Source organism: Penaeus monodon, chromosome 11 (assembly GCF_015228065.2).
Source record: "Penaeus monodon isolate SGIC_2016 chromosome 11, NSTDA_Pmon_1, whole genome shotgun sequence".
Taxonomy (NCBI): domain Eukaryota; kingdom Metazoa; phylum Arthropoda; class Malacostraca; order Decapoda; family Penaeidae; genus Penaeus; species Penaeus monodon.
Genome location: NC_051396.1, coordinates 11266091 through 11279459, shown reverse-complemented (window position 1 = coordinate 11279459; position 13369 = coordinate 11266091). Strand labels below are relative to the sequence as shown.

Genomic DNA, 13369 nt, shown 5'->3' with positions numbered 1-13369 from the left:
TCCTGGGGAAGGGAGAACGCTGGCCCGAAAAGCAACTGGCCACGGAGTCGCCCCGGACGCGATCCGTTTTTGCCCAAGAACCCGTCGCAGCGGGGGCGGGCGAGGAAGCCTCAGCCGGACGGTGAACACCCGCCAGCGACTGCACGTAAACGGGGAGGTGCCGCCGTCGCATGTCCGCTTTGGAAATGGTGGGTACGGGAGACAGCCCAACGACCCGTTTTCGTGGGATCCCGCCAAGGATATGGTGGTATCTGGCTGTCGGAAGAGCTACCTGCCGAAGACCCCCGGAGGAGCCCCCTCCCAGGGCGCGCCAGTGAGGGCGCCTGCCCGGACGCGCCGGATGAGTCGCGCCTGCCCAGGACGCGCCGATGAGTGTCTCCCGTCAGGACGCGCCGGATATGTCGCCCCCCCAGGGCGCGCCGGAGAGCGGGCGCCCCCCCAGGGCGTGCCGGATGAGGTCGCCTGCCCCGGACCGCCGGATGATCGTCGCCTGCCCCGGCGGCCGGATGAGTGTCGCCTGCCCGGGGGCCGGTGAGTCGTCGTGCCCAGGACCGCCGGATGATCGTCGCCCGCCCAGGACGCGCCGGGGGAGTCATCGGCCCAGGGCGCCCGGATGATCTCGCCTCCCCGGAATTTCCCGGGGAGTCGTCGCCTGCCCGGACGGCCCCCGGGGAGTCGTCCCTGCCCCGGACGCCCGGAGAGTGGGCCTGCGCAGGACGCCCGGATGGCGTCCCTGCGCAGGACGCGCCGGATGAGTCGGCTGCCCAGGACGGCGGATGAGTGTCGCGCCCAGACGCGCCGGATGGTCTCGCCCGCCTAGGGTTCCTGGGTGAGTGTCGCCTGCCTAGGGTGGTGGATGAGCTCGCTGCCCAGTGCCCCACCGGAAAGCCGCCTGCCCAGAGCGCCGGTAGTCGTCGCCCGCCCAAGGGCGCCCGGATGAGTCGTCGCCTGCCAGGACGTGCCCGAAGTCGTCGCCCGCCCAGGAGCGGGAGAGCGTTTCCTGCCCAGGACGCGGGAGAGTGGCCGCCAGGACGCGCCGGAAGTCTTCGCCTGCCCGGATGCGCTGGATGAGTCTCGCCCGCCAGGATGCGCACCCGGGAAAAGCCCCGGCGCAGGACCGCCGGGATGAGTGTCGCTGCCCAGGAGCCACCGGAAAAAGCCCCTGTGCGGGGGAAAGCCCCCCATGACGCGCAAGGAAAAAGCCTGCCGAGCCCGCAGGAGGGGCAATGAGGGGCGAGACGACCCAAAGACCAGTTGGCAGGGGTCCCGCCCGGGTCTGGTGGGGAACGGATGGGAGGGGGCTGCCCGCGAGGACATGCCGGAGGAGCGCCTGCCGAGGCTGCCCGGGGAAAACTGCACCGAGAAAACCCGGGGGAAAACTACCGGGGTAGAGGGACTGGTGGAAGGCACGGTCCCCAAAAACCCAGAAGCGGACCGTGATCACCGGGAGAGGCAGGGGACGAAGGGCAGGTCCTGGGCCCCAAACACCGCTGGATGTAGGGGCCCGGTGTAGGCACTGATTTGTGGCTTTTCTCAAAAAAATTCAAATTCCCGGAAGTTATTTTGAAGAAAAAGGAAATATTCACGACGCGGGATTACCGGACCCTTTGCCGATGTTACCTCACTCGTGAGGCGGGATTTGGGCCTTTCCCCGATGTTTTTCCGTTGCCTTGACCGTTTGTTCCTTGTCTTTTCAAATCAACTGACAATGAGGTTATTAATTTTTAATGACGATTTTTTTCTTGTTTTTATTGATAGTGGACCAAACCTCTGATATTTTTTTTTGTTTTAAATTGTAAAAAAAGCTCCCCCAGGAGCTTTTTTTGTTTGATTATTATACACCCCTATTTGCAGTTTATAGTTGAAAAATTTTTTTGTGATATTTTTAAAACTGAGGCCTTTTTGCGTCGCACAGCGCCCAGAAAATCGGGTTTCCACCAGGGAAAACTACCCCTGTTTAAACGCTATCTGCAAAGTTTTAGGAGTGGTAGCAATGCTGCTTCAAATAAATTCTGTATTGTTTTTTATCTAAATGGTTTCTCAAAAATTCAACTTGACGCCCCCTTGTAAAGGCGCCCCAGTCTGCTCTTTTATTTTGTTTTTAGGCGCTGAAGGGCATTCCCCTGTCGCATGAATATTTAATCAAAATGGGAAGATAAACGCTTCCCTTTTGAGTCCGGTGGCCCCACAGGCACATGGTGCTATTGATGATGAAACCATGAAAGTCAATAAAGCTAAAATTCCGGATCATCATCACCCGCTCCCATCTTCAAAAGGATTAAAATCTGACTCTTTAAAATAATTTAAATACTGCTACCTCTACCATCCCCCCGCGGGGAACCCCATAACGTATATGAGCATTAAAACAGCAAAAATTATTTTATTTTATGGCAGATTTCCCTGAAGGCAAGAGCTCATCATAGCTTCACTGATCAGGTGGCAATAAAGTAACATAACCCAGAACGTGCCTTTAATTTTTTTACTTTGCAGCGAAAAACTCCAAAGTAGAATCAAAGTTCTTTTAAAAGGGAGGTTTCGGGGATGACATGGCGATCCGCTCCCCCCCTACCCTCACGACCTTTCCAACGGGGTAGTTCCTCAGCAAAACGCCCTCGTCGAGCAGGTTTTTTAAGTGGTTTTTTGGGAAAAAACATAAATGGGGACTAGAACAAACAATAATTTTAAAGGTCTTTTACGTTAGTTTTAAGACTTCGACAGCCCCTTTGTATAAGGGCGCGCAAAGCTTTTAGGGGTTTTGGAAGTGCCTTGCCACCAGTTTTTTTTTCTGGAGGGAGACGCCTCCTCTCCCCGTTCCCCGGGGGAAACCTTTTGGGGGGTTTTGGGAGAGGGGACGCCTCCGTCCTGCCCCTTGCGAGGGGGAAAAAAACAGATTGCTTGCTTCTCTCGAGAAGCCGACGTGAGCCAGACGAAGTCCTACGGGGGTAGCCCGGATGGGAAAGGGGCACTCTGACCCATTTAGTTCCTCCTTTTGTTTTCTGGTTTGATGCAGTCTTTTATTGACAATTTTGTCAAAGTAAATAGACTATTAGTTTTTAAAAGGTTGTTTTTTGTTCAGCAATTTCTTTACCTTACTGCAAGCCGTTTACTGGCATTACTTGACTAGGGGGGAAATTTTGCTTCAGCATAGGGAAATTTGGTTTGTGTGTCAAATTTTCCACTTCCCCCTTTGGGTTTAGAAAAAAACGAAATTCATGCTTCTCAAAGTAAAGTAAAGTCCCCTCAGGACACTGCACTTGATCCTGACTGTGGGATCTCCACAGTTAGCAATTTTGGAATTGGTAGTACTGTGATGGCATCAGGGGCTTTAAAAAATTGGTTTTCCTAAAAGGCTGGGTCTTTATCAATACATCTAAGAGGTGTCGAAATTTGGGATCTATTACAAGCATTTGGGTTTGGCAGGCCCCCTTGACCCCTTTTTAACGACGTTTCAACTCGATTTTTCTCAAAACAAAGCTAAAAAAAAAAAGTTTTTATGACCAAAAGAAATGTATTAACAATGTCCCCTACGCTTGGTCTTTATGTCAAGAATCACTTTTCAAATCCCCGTGAAAGATTCCCCTTTTAGGTATTTGGCTAAGGGAAAAGTTTAAGATCATAAATTGCATTAGCTCGATTAAAAAAACCTTAAAATGGGAGGAGGAGTTGTACTTTACAAGAGGTTCCACTACAAAAGAAAAAAAAAAAGTCCCTTGCAAGTTAGACATTAGAATAAAAAAAATGGGGTCCCAAAAATTTGGGAGAGTAAAAAATTTAAAGGGTTTAAAGGGGTCACCACTGGTAAAGAAAAGCAAAGAATCTCAGGTCAGAAAAGTGAATTCACATCTGTCAAGAGGGCAGCAGCCTCCCCTCAATATTGAGGCCTTTTAAAACTGGCATAGGGGGCAAGGCTGGCTTTTTAAACGAGATTTTAAGAAGGGGGGAGTAAAAACAATGTAAAAAGCAAAAAAAGTTTAAAAACAAAGTGCTTCCAGCTTCGGGAAACTTTGGCAGTGAATTTTTTTGCATTTAAAATATGGGGCAGGTTTTTGGGGAAGCTCGAAACTTAGGTGCCCATTCAACACCCCAAGGCTGAAGCCCTTTTTTGGCAATTAAAAGGTTTAAAAGGAGTTCCCTTAGACCATCGGGGGGGGCAAGAGCCTAGGCTTCCCCAGGTCGGGCTAGGATCTTTAAAACCCTCAGCCCTTCAATTTCCCCAAATTTTAGTAGTACTTATGTTATTTGAGACCCTTGCAGCCGAGTTTTAAATTTAATAAAAATGAATTTAAAAAAAAACCAGGTCCTTGATTTTAGGCCCTCTGCCCTCAAGTTGAAACAAAAAAGGGGGTAGCCCTCAAGGGGAAAAATTTTTTTTTATCCCTCCTTTACCGTTTAGGTAGTTCCCCTTTTTGCATTTGCCCTGCTACCCCCCTGGTAGGTTTTCCCCCTTGGAGTTTAGGAAAAGTTATAAAAAACCGGGGGGTAGCCCCCCCCCCCAAATTTCGGGTTTTTAGATAAATTATTTGTCAATATCCCCACCTTACAAGGGGAAATTTCAAAAGTTTTTTTTAAACATTTAGTTCTCCGTTCCCTTGGGTTGATGGACCAAGCTAAACCCCAAACCAGGGACAACGAGTCCCTTTGATTTTTGGAAAAAACACCAAAAGGAGTTCAAATTAAATATATTTTAAAAGTTTAAAACTAAGGCCGTAGATGTTCAAAGCCTTGCTTCCCCTAGCTGTCCACCTTCAACTCATTCCAGCGACGAAGGAAGGGGGTTTTCGGGCCCCTAGGTAGAAGGGGAATGAAAAGGGGTTTTCCGGCGGGTACATTTTTTCCCTGGGGAAAAAAAAAAAAAAAAATTTAAAAGTAAAAAATTTAATTATCCATTTGGGTTCTAAATTGGTTTAGGAAAGTACAGATTTTGAGGACTTTTACCACCCTTTTCGTACACAAAACTGCTTTCCTTTAAAGACTAAACAAAACCCCTGCTCAGTCTGGATGAGAACCCAATCATATTGGGCCCCAATTCCCCAAAAGTTACTTGCCAAAGCCCCAGGCACCTTAAAGGTCTAAAAGAGGTCACCAAATTATTATAGGGGGGAAAAATTTTAAGTTGGGGGGGGGGGGAAAAGGTTACTATTGCCGCATTTTTCCTCCCCACAGAACCAGTTTTACCCTTAAGGGTAATATGTCAACACCCCCTGTACAAAAGGGGAGGGCTGTGATCATCACATATGCTTCATTTTGCCAGCCCGGGCATCAAGGGTAAGCCTTTTTTAGGTCGGGTTAACCTAGGGGGGGGGGAGTATAGGGAAAAAATTAGTTTGCTCTCCTAGCACAAAGAGATAAGGAGCCACCAGGCCACAAGCTATACTGTATAGGGGTTATGGCCGAGACCATGCTTACCAGAGCCATAGGTTGTACCCGCATCATATTTGAAAGTCTTCAAATTGAGGAAGAGCTGAAGGAATCATCTTCAGCCAACCAGGTAAGTTTCCCCAAGGTAAATGCTGCTGCCTGAAATTTCCAGTACATTCTCTCCATCTGGCAGATTAGATATACCTTACCCTTCAAGGTTAACATTCCTCACCTCAACTGCACGACTAGTTCCAGGTAGTTCAGTAGCCTGTATCTGTTGGTGCAGTCCACAAATCACAGCAGAGGAGGTTCATGATCAATCACTGCCAAGCAGTCCTACCATTATGCAAGTGGAATGCCTGAAGTGGATAAAGATCAGGTTAAAACTACCTTAGACAGACCCAAGATTTAATCTTGGTAACTAGAAGGAATCCTGACCTACCACTAGGTCTCTGCATTGTATGGTACTGAAGGATACAACAGTTTCGACTGGACTAATGGAGAAGATGTGGCCATAGGAGGTTCCTTGGCCCAGCTCATCTGAAATCTAGACAAGACAAGACATAAAATCCAGTCTTAATTTCCATTCACTGTAGGGTGGGGCTAGAGTAATCCATACTGTTGGTAGGTTGACGAAGCTGTATATGGGAAAGTTACAAGCGAGTTGCCACATACAGCCAAGTGATTGCTTCCCAAGCCAGCAGCTACAGTTGCTTTAGGAACACTAATACTGCCTGAAACCAGAGCCATGTTATAGCGTGGTGTGACATGGGTAGTATTTCTGCACTACCATACTAGACTAAAAGTAGACTACACACTTGTGGGTGGGAAAGCTGACAACACATCCAAATGTTCCTTCTCTTCACAGAGGTCCTTTAGTTCATCAGCTAAGGATCTTCTTCCAAGCTCGGGCCCATATATCTGGACACTTGTATCATCCCAGTTCAGGCCAACAAAAGCATCAACAGAGTTGTGTCCCAAGGGATTGACAACCTATGAATAGTTGGAAATTAAGACATGGCTTGTGTAATAAACAAGGTCAAATAAACCAAGAGTACAACACTTGTACTTACGTGACTGTTGTAGCTTGTACAGTTTCTCCTGGAACCTTGTTTCATAGAAGTACCAGAGGTCAGTTGGCCTTTCTGTGGATATTTGTTGGTTTTTAAACTGCACTCGCTAGACCTAGTAAAGGGCTAGGCTAAAATTTTTCAAGTGGTCCACTTACCCTCAAGTACCATATTGAGTCTTGTGAAGCTGTGATGGCTTCTTCTAGAAGATCTCCCATATTATCAAGGGTGTGTTTACCATTAAGTACCAATATGAGGTCTGTCAAGTTGTAACCATTTACAAGGTGGTTTTCAAGAGTCAAGCTTGAAATGTTGGAGATGCTGCAAAGGTTACTTCTGCTGTAATGGTATCCTTGTTCCCATCAACACGAACCTGTAGGAGTCGTTTCATGCATTAATGTGCATACCTCTATATCATTTTTGGAGAGAACAAAAATAAAGCTACCAACCGTATCTTCATACAGCTTATCAAGACTGATCGAGTTGAACTTCTTGTCCTGGACCTCAAGGTTCTGCTCAACAAAGACTACCTTGTCTTGTCCAGGTACAGATACAGTGACCAAGCCAGCTACATTTTGTGCTCAGTGGTTAGGAGAATAGTATTACTATCTACCTGTACACCATCAACAGTACCACCAACTCTGAGGGGAGGAAATTTCACAATCAGCTTTCCCTTAATTCTTGACAGGCCAACATGATGCCTTATCCACACTGGTGGACTTACTCCAGGTTCTTTCAAGGTCAAGCCTTTGAAGGTAGTAATTCACTAACAGGCTTTGTAATGCCACTGTCATTATGTAGTACAGCAGATTCTTCAAATGCCGAACATCAACACCCTGTAATCAAAACTAAGTTAGTCAAGGGAAACTATTTTAGTTTAGTTATTTATTAACAAATAAAACAAGCCTTACCTGAACAGTGCTACCACTGCCCATGGACAAGTCTCCTTTTATGGTCAGCTTTTGATTGAAAGTCTTTTCAGCAGTTATTTCATGCACTCTTACCGTACTGAACTAAATTGGTCTTCACATCCAGTCCATTGAGGGTTCCATCAAGAGCCACAGATCCTGAAAGTATCAAAAAAAAGTGAATTGTGGAATCTCCCTCCCCCCAGGGAATTCTCCCCACAACTAAAGCTTACTTCTGTACTTGGACTTCTGGGAAGGTCTTTGCACCAGAAATGGTCTGCATCTTGTCTGTCCTCAGGATTCTTTCAAGCTCAAACTGAAGGAAAATTTTACATGAGCCATTTTAACCACTCCAATAAAATGGATAGTGCAAAAGTCAATCTTAATGCAGCTTACCACATCCGAATCCTGTAGAGGATTGTTACAGTGTCTGCTGCAAGCTAGAAGCTTCAAGGTAGCCAGATTCCAAGATGCAGTTACCCTTTGCTCTTTGCAAGTGTTCTTCAGTACTTCTTCTGACAAGGTAGAGAAGTCTTCACCATTTATCAAGCCCAGAAAAGAAAGGGCCTTTTTAGGTTAGCCAGTTTCCAGAATTTTTAACTTGGGGTCAGTTGAATACAAGACTTGCCTTTCATTATGTGTGTGCATTCCCAGTGACTGGGAAATATCGATGTCCTTTACACTAATACCGTGTTATCCATGTCATTTCACCCAAAAACACACTGGCAAGGGTTGCCACGTTCTCATTGTTGAAGGAGTTGCTGATACCCAAGTCCTTATTGAACACGGCATTACCTGCAGTAATAAAAAATTTTAAACCCAGTTCTTGGAGCAAAGATTTGTCAAGAGATTAAGCAAGTTTACCTACCTTTTTATCAAGGTCTCCCATGCCCTTTTCCATTCTGCATGAAAGAGCTACAGAATTGGCTCTTTAAAGCCCCAGGGTTCTCCACCCCCCCACTTAGGAACAATGAAAGTCATTTACAGCAATACTGTTTTTAATGTGTATGGGTTTTTTTAAACTTCTTCCTGCCAGTAACCTGCAAAACAAGATCATGTCACTCAAAAAAAAATGATAAAACCGTGTCATGATAAAGTAAAGTGCTCAAAACCCAAACCCCTTTTGATGTGTGGGGAAGACTGAAAGGGCCCTGCTCATGAAGATCCCACCCTTTTGGATAGTTCCATCCAAGGTAATTGGAGATAATGACCCCACCTCAACTGGAATAAGAGATGCATGCATTTCAAAAGGCACCAAGCTCTGTACCTCCCCCCCGTGTCCATTAAAAAAAGGTTTGTCCTACCCATGGAGTTGCTTACCAAATGTTTCGAATTCAGAGTGGTCTGTTCATCAATTTTTGCAGTCTTTGTATGCAAGCGACCAATATCTACTTTAATCTATGTATGTTCCTTGGAAGGTCACAGCAGATGCATCAACATTGGCAAGAGGTTCACTCAGTTAGGGTCTGGGGACCCTCATTTAGAAGCCAAGCAGACTTGTATGCTGTTTTTGACACACCATCAAAGTCTCCTGAGCACAAGGAGAATTTGTTAGCCAAGGAAAAGGTAGTTTAGTTATTTCAGTATTAAATCCCCCCCCCCACCCACACTTCACACCACTCACTTTCGAAGTGAAGAGTATCTACCGAAACCGAGCCTGTCAAATGTTAAACCACCAGAAATGGTCTCCGTTGTATCCTTGTACACAACCTTCCTTTCAAAGGCCGAAAGGTCTGTTTCCCTTCAGCATTTTGTGCTACTATTGTAACCATGTTCCTACCAACCAACTCCTGGGTTTTTGACACTGAAAATTTAATATTAAACTTAGCCCTTCTGCCAGGAAATTTGGGGGCACTTGCATCAAACAAAGTAATACTTACCAGATTTCCTCAGGCTGTCGTCAAAGAAAAAATTTCTTTGATCACTACACCATCAACTGTTCCAAAGTTACCCACATTAACAGCACCAGCAATGTTGAAGAAGTTACTTCAACCTCTGTGAAAGTCTTCTGGCCTGAAATATGGCTTTCAATTTTTTAATATGCCCATCCTAGCTTTCATACATCCTAACTAGGAGTGACCAAGTTTTGCCAAGCACTTGTGAATGGAAGTATAAATACCAACTAAACAAGTTGAAGCAAAGTGCTTTAGGCTTACTTGAAGAGTAAGGCTCTTGTACAGCCCTCTTGACAAGTAGATCTATTATGCACTAGGAAAATTTTGACTAAATATAGGGAGTTTAACTGCCATAAAATTTTTTGGGTTATTTGTGTGGTTATTGACATGTTCTCCACAACATCCATTGTAGCATTTGCAAGCTCAAGCTAAAAATTTTTTCCTTTAAGCCCACTTGCCTCTCACGGTTTCAGTTGCATTAAGAGCGACGACACTATCAAAGTTTACACCACCAATGGTATTTGGGGCCGCCTACATTCCGGTCACCATTCACATCTGCTGACGTCATTGACAAGTCTTGTAGAAGTTCTGTGCAGAGCCCTTCTTGAGTACTACATCAGTTGCAAATTGGAAGGTCATAACCACTGACCAGTCCTGCCGTCACATCATCACGACACTCCTGGATGGATAAGACCATAGGATAGAGAGGAGAACAATATCCATTTTAAAATCCTAGTTTTTAAATGCAAAAGTTACTTACCATATCCGAAACAAGGTCTTTGGAGAGACATGGTGTTGTCAGAATCCAAGAGTACGTAGTCATCCTTTCCAACTCCGTTAATGGTAGATGAAACAGTCAAAGCACCAGCATCTGTATAAGCAAGCAATACAATTGTCAAGAGGGACGACAGGTTTTACACAAGTTGCAGCCTTTTAAGGGATTAGGGTCTTACCTGGACAGGTTTTCAAAGGTCAGAGCAGTATTCAAGCTTGTGGCAGTGAGGGGAACTGCTGTATCCCTGATCTTGCCAATACTAAACACATGGATCTTATCACTAGTAACATCTAGTTCCTTCTCGAAGATCACCGAGCCGTTCACAGCTCTTCCAGCTGAGGGGGGGGGGGGGAGGTTAAGCTTTTGGCTGCCATACAAAATACACAAATACCGAATTTTGCATGCACACCTACACACCATTAAGATCCTGCAAGAACTGTTCATGAAGTCCTGTTGCTAAGTAATCCAAGTCATAACCAGCCACTAGCTTGGCCACAGTAGAGTCCTTCTCTAGTGTGAGACTGGTGAAGGTCTTCTTTGACAGGGTTGCATCCTTGTTAAGCAAGAGGAATTCCAAGCTGCCTCCCACTTGCTGGAAGAAAATAGGCAAGTAAGATACAGAGGCACCATGTTGAGCATTACCATTTCCTTTAGTGCCAATGTACAGATTACTTGCCTTCACATCGTTTATGGCATTTGTTACTTGAATACTCTGAGCCGAGATAGAGTCGAAAGTGGTGGGAAAGAGACTGTCACCGTTTCATCCTTCAGGAATACCTCATCTGGTACTAGAACACCATTCAGATTGTCAAACCAAACTCCATTAACCGCCTCCAGGCTGCCAACACTATGGAGTCCTGAAACAAGGGTGAACAGTTCGTCAATGCCCCATCTAATTTGAAGGCATTCTCCCCCCCCTCAAATTGCCATAAACTACCAGTAAACAACTTGGGTGTTGGTTGTTGTGTGGAGGAGTGCACGGGCCTTAACATCTACAGGGTTAAGGGGCGTCATGCTTTCCACAGTATCTATGTTGGGCGCTATTAGATCATCACCTACTTCCAGCAGTCCTGATGGGTAACAAGAGTTAAAATATTGTTTTTAACAGTAGAGTCACTCAACAGAGCCCAAAACCAATTACTCTTACCTTCAAAAGTATCTGTGGTTCCATTCACAATGAGAGATGCTACAAAATCATCGAAGTTTCTGCCATTGACATTGGTAGTACTTATTAGTGTACTATCAGCACCATCTACCGTTACCAGTCCATTTACAGTTTGTTCACCATAGGTCAGTAGAAGAGTAGAATCGTCCACAGTCAAGGCATCGACTGAAAGCAGAATTCAGGCATCTTTCAAAATTTCTACCCAAAGAAATTTAGGATCCAACAATTATTAAAGTAATAATTATATAACTGACAATACTACAAATTTCTTACCTGTACCAGAGACTTGCAGGTTATCAACCAGAACCTTGTCAAAAGCAACATCTGCAGTTATGGTGTGGTCCTGGTGGAGGGTTACCAGCTCATTCATGGGAATAACAGCCGTATTATCAGCCTTGACGGTTTCTACAATTGCTAGAGCACCTCCTGCCACTGCTACTTCAGCAAAGGTTAGGTTGAGCTTCACATTTGTGTTGTTCAATAGGGCAACACCGTCGTAAGACGCTACAACACCATTGACCTGACAAGAGATCATTTTATTAATTACAAGTACTTTTATCCCATTTATTTGGGCTCACTTTTGGTAAGCATGCTTACCGTGTCTGCCGTTAGAGAGTCGACTGTACTGGCAACACATCCTGGTGTACTGCATGTAGTAACCAGGTGAGCAAAGTGAAGTCCATCTGACAAAGAAAAAAGAAAAAGTCAGGATGCAGACCACTGTATAGTTAAAATTTGCACACTATCATGTTCCATAATACTGCTTACCCAAGTCTGGGTTGTTAATGGATCTGGATTGGGAGACGGTGTTGGCAACTCCTGCAAGCCGAACTTCGAGAGCCTTCCGGTCGTCAATTAGCGTCCTTGTGTCTGCATGGAACTTGTAGTCCACTGCCATGGATTCAGATTGGCAGAGGATCTGTCAATAGATGTATCAATAAGCATACCTCAACCTCGAAAGTGAAGTACTTGCCATTTTGGTACAAAAGAACCCACTGGAACCCCCACTGCTATGCCACTTTCTACATAGTTCCTTACATCTTTCACTTCCGAAACTGCCGAGCCTGCAGGAAGAGTCAGGCTGCCATCGATGTGTACAGGTTTCGTGAAAGTATGGCTTTCGGTGGTTTTGGGGGCCTGTTGTACATCCAGAACAAGTTGTGACAACCCATCATTGGCCATTTCAGTCTTGTATGAAGAGCACCATTCAGCAGTAGCATTGTGGTAGGTCTGTAGGGAAGCTTCATTAGCATACAATCCAATTATGGGAAAATTGGATTTTAGAGTTCTCTTTTAGCCATGTGCTTACAAGACCAATACTTACCCCAAGTGGATTCTGGTATGTAAACTCGAGGTAAGAAGAAGCTGGTCGTGGATTAGCCTGGCTTGTCGACATCATGAAGAGTGCCTTCTTTAAGGTGTTTGGCAGGTTGCCAATCCATGCCCATTCTACTCCCTGGTAGTAAGAAATTTGGGATTTATAAGTCTGCTTTACCCAGTACAAAAATTAACCCGGTACACTTGCTAGATTTAGACTTACTGGAGCCGACAAGGGTATATTTATCCTGACGAAGCGCCACCCATTGTATTGGTAGAAGGCTACGCCCGATGCGCTATTCACAACACCCAGCAGCACTTCACCATGCTCTCCCTGGAGAAGAGACTTAATTCTCATGCCTGCTTAAAGCAAATGGACTTTCCTCAAGTGTAGTATGCTCCATGGGTGGCAGCAGCAGCTTCCAAGCCTCCTTACCTTGTAAGTTATCCACTGGTATGCACCTTGGGTTGGAATGCACTGGAAAGGCAAGAATTTCTCGCTGGCTTCATCATACCTATAGATGACCGAGTCTATGTTGTAGTTTTTCCTGCCACCTGGAACCACAAGTGGGTTAGAAGGCTTGTTTTGCCAGGGATCACACGAGTTATTGTAAAGCCCTTCTTATCTTTACCTGCATCAAGGCTATATTCATTAGCAACTGCTAAGAAATGCTCCGATTTCTTTCCATTTGAAAAGTGGAAAGCAGCCCAGTCCCTAGCAGCACTGGTCCGGATGCGTTGGAAAGGCCTCATTCGTGCATAATGGACGTCGTAGATGAAGATCTCACTGTCTATCTCCACGTTGCCTGCAATGGTCAAGATGCAGCCAGAGCGTTCCATTGCTCAATTCCTTGTTAAACCAAGCCCCCCCCCCCCTACAC

The 13369-nt window shown here is 45.6% G+C and overlaps 1 pseudogene across 1 annotated transcript in view; it reads right to left on the bottom strand.

Moving 5' to 3' along the window:
- Window positions 1-844: 844 nt before the first annotated feature.
- LOC119578456 overlaps window positions 845-13369 on the bottom strand; it is a 14451-nt pseudogene continuing 1926 nt past the window's right edge. Inside the window, exons 10-46 of the transcript XR_005229199.1 lie at window positions 13121-13294; window positions 12925-13043; window positions 12712-12822; window positions 12496-12627; window positions 12210-12401; window positions 11940-12090; window positions 11769-11854; window positions 11445-11691; window positions 11154-11336; window positions 10954-11076; window positions 10683-10872; window positions 10424-10598; window positions 10192-10341; window positions 9992-10111; window positions 9690-9910; window positions 9217-9349; window positions 8961-9140; window positions 8641-8867; window positions 8449-8557; window positions 8205-8358; window positions 8048-8131; window positions 7733-7959; window positions 7577-7652; window positions 7340-7501; window positions 7153-7264; window positions 6878-7069; window positions 6602-6801; window positions 6437-6519; window positions 6177-6379; window positions 5978-6092; window positions 5801-5933; window positions 5591-5717; window positions 5375-5461; window positions 4984-5069; window positions 3248-3305; window positions 3094-3120; window positions 845-1516 (exon numbers count right to left, since the gene is read on the bottom strand). The product of XR_005229199.1 is annotated as an uncharacterized LOC119578456 (transcript). The remainder of the gene's footprint in view (window positions 1517-3093; window positions 3121-3247; window positions 3306-4983; window positions 5070-5374; window positions 5462-5590; window positions 5718-5800; window positions 5934-5977; window positions 6093-6176; window positions 6380-6436; window positions 6520-6601; window positions 6802-6877; window positions 7070-7152; window positions 7265-7339; window positions 7502-7576; window positions 7653-7732; window positions 7960-8047; window positions 8132-8204; window positions 8359-8448; window positions 8558-8640; window positions 8868-8960; window positions 9141-9216; window positions 9350-9689; window positions 9911-9991; window positions 10112-10191; window positions 10342-10423; window positions 10599-10682; window positions 10873-10953; window positions 11077-11153; window positions 11337-11444; window positions 11692-11768; window positions 11855-11939; window positions 12091-12209; window positions 12402-12495; window positions 12628-12711; window positions 12823-12924; window positions 13044-13120; window positions 13295-13369) is intronic.